Here is an 8,563-nt window from a genome sequence, read left to right on the forward strand (position 1 = left end):
GCTTAAATGTTTATATCAATAGTTTAACTCGTGAAAGAATGATCTCAACTTCTATAAACCACATGTCCTATGAGTGTAAGGACGATATATAATATTACCAATTATAAAAAAGGATCACAGATTCAGAAATCTTTCTTTCATACCTTGTATCATCAACAGACATTTTTTTCCCTAATCCAATAAAGAAGTATTAAAGAGGCCCCTCATGGGGGGTCCTAGTTATCACATAATCACCATTTTTTTGCCAATATAATCACATACTCATTAAATATTTGCTTATATTTAGTAATCAAATAATCATAAACTAAAAATACAGTCCTAGGTAATCAAATAATCATGAAATATTTGGCTTAATAATCAAATAATCATTAAAAAAACGGCCAAGTAATCACATAATCAAAAACCCCATGAGGGCCCTCATTAAAATACGTATTAAGATTTTCACATATCAGTCTTGACTACAAAGAAAAATATATAATTACACTTTACATGTATTATATTTACTCTTTTAAGACATTTTGATCAAGACGTAATAATTAAAGTTTGAACAAGATTTTCGAGATGTAACAGGTGCAACATCCAGATGTACATAATTTGCATAATCAATTTGATAAACGAAGAAAAAGAAAGTCTGTTACAAATTATTTTTGCATAATTCGTGATTTAAGTAATTTAATTAGCCTTAACTTGCGAATTCAACGAAAAATACTTCTATAAAAAAATCTTAACAAAATAATACTACCAAATTAATGAAAGAACACAATTTCTGTAAACGATACTTAACATCAATTTAAAGTAAATATATTTGTTAGAATGAACCATAAATGTTATCATCTCTTCGATAAACAAAATGTTCTTTGTATGTTAGGAGAACATATCATATTACTGAATAACGGATGGATCACAGGATCAGAAATCGGTGGTCCATAAATTGTATCAATTCTTCGATAAACAACATGTTCTTTGTATGTAAGGAGAACATATCATATTACTGAATAACGGATGGATCACAGGATCAGAAATCGTTGGTACATAAATTTTATCATCTCTTCGATAAACAACATGTTCTTTGTATGTAAGGACAATGTATCATATTACTGAATTACGGAAGGATCACAGGATCAGAAATCGGTGGTCCATAAATTGTATCATCTCTTCGATAAACAACATGCTCTTTGTATGTAATGATATCAATTTTCTTGGATTTCTTTGGAAAAAGGAAATAGTTATCAAAAGTACCAGGATTATAATTTTATACGCCAGATGCGCGTTTCGTCTACATAAGACTCATCAGTGACGCTCAGATCAAAATAGTTAAAAAGCCAAACAATTACAAAGTTGAAGAGCATTGAGGACCCAAAATTCCAAAAAGTTGTGCCAAATACGGCTAAGGTAATCTACTCCTGGGGTAAGAAAATCCTTAGTAAACAACAAATTTAGATGTTCAACGAATTGCAAATTTACTACATGATGAGTAAATGCAGACTTCTGGAAAACCACGGAATCAAATATCAACGAAATTGCAAATCTTCCTCAATCCATGAGTATTGGTACACACGAAAATAAATGAATCTACAATAAATGTTTGTTATATATTGGTCGATTCCTCTGATTTAAATTTCATCCCGACACTGTAGCAATTGGACGAATTAAAACAATTTACTGACCAAGGTCAGAGACGACAGTAATTTCGTCGATTCCTGAACATGTATAATGTAAACTTTACATAAGCACCAGTTTTTTTTTACACATTTAAGATTTCACAATGGGCCAAACATAACAATGGATATACCATTGCCTTGATATATGCAATATCATAACTTGAATTAAATTAGTCTAATCTTATCTAACAATGTAGAAATCAGAGTTTACCTAGTGGTCTAGGTAGTAAAACTTCTGCATCAATAGCTTTTCAAGAGTGAACTTAATTCCTTCACATGCCAGCTGCGCTCGGCTCCAATCTTAATTGAAAAAGAATTGTCAGTTGTCACATCGCATGTCGATGGTTGACTGCCACGAAACATAGTGCTGCAAGTGGCGTTTAATACCAATCAATCAACAAATCAACTAATGTAGAGAGTATAACGTTTTTAAACGACCCTTAAAGTTGCAGATTTTAATTTTGTCAGCGTAACTTGATACCTTATGATTTTTTCTTTCTAAAAGGTCCTAAAATTATCATGTTTTGTTATTCTTGGGACACATGAGCCACTTCATTTCAGTGAACATATAAAAAAAATACCCTATGTTGGTTGCAGTCTTGTAAACTGCTCCATAGCCTTACATGCAAGATAGCTGATCTTTGAAAATAAATAAATAAAAAATGCTCCATGGAAAAACATTATGTTATAATATGTAATTCTGTGATTAAATTGAGAAAAAGTGGTCAAGCTACGAGGAATAAAAAGTTACCTAACCCTGAAGTCAAAACAGTTTTGTCTTCTTTCTGTTTGCTGTTTTAACAAGACCGCACCACTTCCAGTAACTAAAATAACCTCCCACTTTCCTGGATTGATATCCCGAAAAGGATGCAGGATTTTTTTAAATCTATATATATGTTTCAATTCAGCATAAACTTTTAATCAAACAAGAATAGTCAAGACTTCAGAAAAAAGTGGACTATTTTATTTCCCTCCATGATTTGACATGCACCGTCAACTGGACTTGTAATACAAACTTGTTCCTTAAAACGTAAAATTGGGTACAAATGTGACTGTATTAACATTTTGTGGATTTTAAAATAATACATACTTTGATATTGTCTTTCTGCTTGAAAGATTACATGTACAGTTAAAACCTCGCAGATGTGAAATATATTTGAATAATTGCAAATGATTTACATAATATTAAAGATGTTGCACGCTTAAACAAAGCTACACTACATATATCACTGATGATTGTTTCAAACCTACAGCATTCTTCGATTAAAAACACTAATTGCATCTGCTATTTAAGTAGCTAGTTCATCTAAACAGTTATCTTATTATCACTAGGCCTGCTACTACGCATTGTGGTGAGTGTACATTTATTTTCTAAGAAACGAAAATGCGTCTGATCTGAAATTGTTAGTTCATGTCATGTATGATGTTTGCTACGATTTTAAGAAACTAAAAACAAAATATTCAATTTGTCAATGAACGTAAGATGATTGACACAATTGATACTTTTCTTAACCCGTTTTATTAAATGTTGTCCGTCCTTAAGTTTCTTTATGTTGATACAATTTTTGTTTTGTACTTTTGTTGTTTTTAGTTTATGTACTTATGTTATCTGTTTTTATTCGCTGAAATAGAAAGCTGACGTGGTAGTTTTTTCTCTCTATTCTACACCTTGGGAAAAAATTCATCATTTTTTAAACGTTTAAAGAGATATTTGATTTATATTAAAATAAGGACATGTGGTATGATTGACAATGAGACATCTATCCACCAAATTTTAATGAAGGGGATATATGAAATTATAAACAATCGAACAGCCTTAAATAACCAACCCTACACGAAAATAAGTCAGCTACATTATAACTATACTAGTCAACAAAAGAAACGATACCAGAATTTTTTCAAATTAAAGATAAAGTTTCCGTTCATTTGACCAATATTGAAGGAAGTTATACTTAATCGTTATGGAAATGTAAATCCGTTAAAAAAAATATTTGTTTTGCTTTTGTGACGTTTTTTCGCGATTTTTTTTTTTTTTACAAAATTTACATAAAACCACAATTTTAAAAACAGAAGTTCCAACTAATGATGCCAACCCCTCATTTAAAGGTAAAGACAGTGTTTGCCATCAATTTATTTTTAAAAATCATACAGTTTCTTCGTTTATTTGAGAAGCACAGTTCGGCCCTCGAGAAATCGTTAAAATGTATACATTATCAACTGATTTACCATAGACAGTATCTGTAGAGCGGTAACAATCTTAAAACTAATCTGAAAGGTTTCAAATTTACTGTGTGTTGTTTTCATATCTAAAGCATTGATTTGAGACGAAAATCAAAAATTATTTTTTTGCATTTTTTGAGATTTCAAAAAACACTTTTTTCCCAAAAAAATTTGAAAAAACAATATTTCAACCCATTAGTTACAACATGAACATAACTTGATTAGCATATTGAATATTTTTAAACAAATTTGAAATCTTATTCAGTACTTAAAAAATTATGTGTCGATTTTTTATTCAACTTTCCGCAAAACTAATTTGCACCCTATGATCGTTTACACGGAATTTAGATACTTTCCGACAAGTTTTGATTTTCATTATCACATGTGCATACATTGCAAATGAAAGCTTTTTAAAATAGTGTATCTCATTTTATTTTACATTTAATACTTTTTGATAAATTTTATTTCAAAGTCGTGTATCGTTTCTTTTGTTGACTAGTATATATTACTCATATCAAACATACAAATAAGAATAAAATAACCTATGGTTGAAATAAATGAACAAGAGTTGGTAGAGAACGCAGAAAATGTGATTAAGAAATATTGTTTGCCTTGATTTAAAACCATATACAGACATTTGAATATTGGACAGCAAACATATATTGCAATGATTTTTTGTTTAAATAAGCAAAAATTAGGTTTACGGAAAGTCAAATGCACATTTCTATACCATATAGCACTGTAGAAAACAGTAAAGTTGAGAATGGAAATGGGAAATGTGTCAAAGAGACAAAACCCTGATCAAAGAGCAGACAACAGCCGAAGGTAATCAATGTGTCTTCAATGCAGCGAAATAATCCCGCATCCAGTGTCGTGCTTCAGGCTCCCCATAGCAAAAAAAAATTGTATACTAGTTAAGTGATAAGGGACGTCATTCTAAACTCCGAAATCAAAAACAAAACTAAATTAAAAATCAAACAACACTAACAATGCCAGAGGCTGCTGACTTGGGACAGGTGCAAAAATGTGGTGGGGTTAAACCTGTATTTTTTTTAATCTCTACCCTCCCCCTACATCTCTAGCCAATGGAGAAAAAACAAATACACATCCATACGCATTTTAAAATTCAGTTTAAAATAGTGCGAGTCCGATGTCAGAATAAGTAACAAAAGAAAATACACAAAGTAACAATGATATATAAATTAACATACGACTACTAGCAGTTCCTGACATGCCAGTTCCAGACCTCAATTAAACTGATTGAAAGATTATGTCTTCATCATATGAAAAGCAAGCACAATCCCACCCGTTAGGGGTTTAGTATTATACCATCATAAAATATATGAGAAGATCATAATTCGTATCATGCCAACAACTGGTTTAAGAATAATTGTTTTTAATGCAAATAACCAAAATAAATGAATTAATATTAAAGCAAAAATGTGCAATCTTTAATGACCTGACAACAATGTCGTTACTTTCCCTTATGAATAAGCCTGTTTAAAGGTTTTGTTAGTTTTTGAGGTGAATGCCGAAATATTGTGCTTTATAAAAAATATTACCGTAAAAAGCTGGATGTGAAAAACCTGAAGGTATAAGATGTCAAAATTAACTCCATCCTCAAGTACAAGTTGGATTGTTAGAAAACCAAACCCGTCTGTTCGGCTGTTGATTGCGAGTGCGAACTTTTGTATAAGCATATTTTATGAGCTTTAAGGCAACAGTCAATAATCGATGTTTACAAATTTTCATTTTAGTATTACAGTGTCATGATGAAATTTTGTTATTTGATTGTAATCCTCCTCTGCACAATTCCTGTTTCTCATGGCGAAAGTAAGTACTCTGTATGTTTTATTGTAGACAGGTAGATACTCCCATTACTTATACAATTTGTTCACTGAAGAACTAAACAAGAATTTTTTTACTGCTTTTCATAATCAATTCCGCATAAACGTTAGGTTTGAACCTGATTTCATATTAATGTATTAATGTGACCACTTTAAATCAATAAATGAAACCTAGAAAATGTCAAAGTAAACAGCGATTGTATACTTTAGAGGATATGGGACATTTCAAGTGGAATAAAAACCAAAGACGACAAATGTTGATGTTTGAAAGATACAGTACGAAAATGCCATAAGCGTAGCTTAGTTTAAACTCGCTGTTTATATTTTGTTTTTGATGTCCGAGTGTGCTGTCGTTAGTCTATTGGAGTTCTTCCTCTGCGGTTAACTTGTAGTAATGTACTAATATATCATTTGTTTATGTATTTCCATGTGCTGAGTCTTGTTGTGTTTAGAAATCTATTTTCTTATTTATTAATGCAAAGTTTGGAGCTCATATGTCACATTGCATTTAAAAACTGTACTTTTTAGGACTCACTAGAAATTGTCTGGCTAAAAATGGAACCTGTGGGAGAAAAGGCGCACCTTGTGATAATGCGTTTGGTGAAGGATGGAAAGATATAGGAAAGTGTTGTCATGGCAAACCATGTTGTAAATGTGAGTAAACGTATAAATCATGCGATGGTTATTGTCCCTAATATTCAAAAAGAGGAAAACAAAGGCATGTGTTTGAATTAAAGATCATATTGTTAATTAAATTAAACAATGTTATGTTGTTAGCAAAGAATAGAAAATTTTGCTGATTTCCTTTGCTTTAGATGGTGTTGTCTGAACTTCTAAGAACACCAATGAAACGACGACAGCCTTATTTCAAGTATAAAAATAACATAGGAAGTGCCCTGTCTTTTTGAGGGTTAATTAAACACAACGCTTTAGATGCATGGCATTTGTAAAGTCTTATTTTCATTCTTGATGCTGCTGATTCGGGAATTTTGATTTTTTTCTCGGTTGCTTTTGGCTTCGGTCTAACTTCATGTTCACGCTCACGTAGTCATTGAGGGTTTTAGGATTAGGTTTACTGCCCAGTGTCTGTATATTTGTCTTTTTTCAAGTTGTATTTGAATTCCCGCCCTTTAACCTTGGTCTACCAACTTTCCTATACCTCCATGTGTCATATACTTTTAATTTGTGTTCATTTTGATAACGTATGGAAAATGTCTGTAAGGAATTTATCAGGCACCAACTAACAATATATTTGGCCGTGAATCAGCTGTTCTAGATAAATAACAAGGAAAATATTTTTTTAGAACTCATCATCTCACTCAAATACATTTATTTGAATAAAAACCAACAAAGCTCTTATTCTTAATTTTGTGAGCTAGGTTTCAGAGTAGAAAATAAAATGTTTAAACAGACACGTACAAGAGATGATGTCACATTTGTAATATTTTGTTTGATATCTATTAACTAGAATAAGATTCCCCGAGGCTTTCATCATCAACAAATTGTGACCGCCATGAAAAAGCACAATTGTGTTCAGAACGGCGTGAAACACACAATCAATCAATTAATCAAGCAACTAATCAATCAATCAATCAATTAATCAAGCAACTAATCAATCAATCAATCAAAACATACTTTGAAAAAATGATAATCTAGCAAAATAATTGTTGCAAAGAATTTCGCTCAAGCCGGTGATAGGAGCCGTTTAAAATTTTTAGTGAGATGAGTGTATATTCAAGTCCTCATTGTGATGTTGAGATTAAGAACAGCAATCAGCAATAAAAAGGCTGTTCATTTGTTTGTGTGGTGTTGCTGTGCATGTGTTTTCCTTTTGTCATAAAAAGATACCCCATATCATTTGTTTTTTTATTAATGAATTATTAGTGTCATTGTATCGAAATAGATAAAAAAAAAACAGAACAAAACAATACGATAACAGTGAAGGGAAAAGCTATCATAACCAAAACACGACTTAATTTTAAAGTTTGATATAATTGGTGTATTTGAGTTATAATCTATAAACTTTTTTTGCACAGATTTATGTAGAAGTACAAGCTACAGCTGTGGATTTGAGCAAGTTTCTGAATTATGTGTTTTTAAGAATTCAGCCAATGATCAATTTGATTGGACACGAAATTCTGTAAGTTTTTTCAAATTACTGGTCTGCAATTTACAAAAAAATCCGTTCATTATACGGATGATACGTATAGTTTGTTAGAGAGGCGGACGATATACAAATGTCGAACAATAATTGTATTTAAATTGCCCGTATTCATGTCTACATAAGTGATTATTTCTTGGAATATTTTGTTTTCATTGTGCACCATTTTAATTCCATTATTTGCATTTTTTGTCAAAACTACATTCAGGTGAGACATGTGTGTGTTATTTTTTTTCTTATCTCCCTCAATAATGTGAAACATAGACCTCAGATCAGTTTGTATAACATAATCTATCAAAATAAATACTGACAGATGAATGGTTAAATGCTAGTGAAATAGTCCCGTGTAGGGTTACTAAAGTTGTCTATCATCTTTATAACGTTTGTTAGTATTCTTTCGTTCGTCGTTATCGATATTGCCTTTGCTGTTAAGTCTGTTCTTTGTGATATTATTTGACATGACTCTGTAATTAAACATTCAGTTATTATGTTATTGTTCTGTTGTAAACATTTTGTATTTTTACATTTTTGTTTTGTCTAGATGCCATTTTGTTTTTATTTGTTATATTTAACGTGGCTCTGTACTTGTACATCCTGTAATTGTGCATTGTGCAAGGTACATATTCTATTATTGTCCTTCATTTTTGCTAATCTACTTTGTCGATATGCGTATT

The 8,563-nt window shown here is 31.1% G+C and overlaps 1 long non-coding RNA gene across 1 annotated transcript; it reads left to right on the forward strand.

Moving 5' to 3' along the window:
* The first annotated feature begins 2,949 nt into the window (after positions 1-2,949).
* LOC134690380 (uncharacterized) lies at positions 2,950-7,898 on the forward strand. The gene is made up of 4 exons (XR_010101919.1): positions 2,950-3,013; positions 5,639-5,714; positions 6,257-6,382; positions 7,765-7,898. It is a non-coding gene; the product is annotated as an uncharacterized LOC134690380 (long non-coding RNA).
* The last annotated feature ends 665 nt before the right edge of the window (positions 7,899-8,563 follow it).

This window comes from Mytilus trossulus, chromosome 11, assembly GCF_036588685.1.
Source record: "Mytilus trossulus isolate FHL-02 chromosome 11, PNRI_Mtr1.1.1.hap1, whole genome shotgun sequence".
NCBI classification, from domain to species: domain Eukaryota; kingdom Metazoa; phylum Mollusca; class Bivalvia; order Mytilida; family Mytilidae; genus Mytilus; species Mytilus trossulus.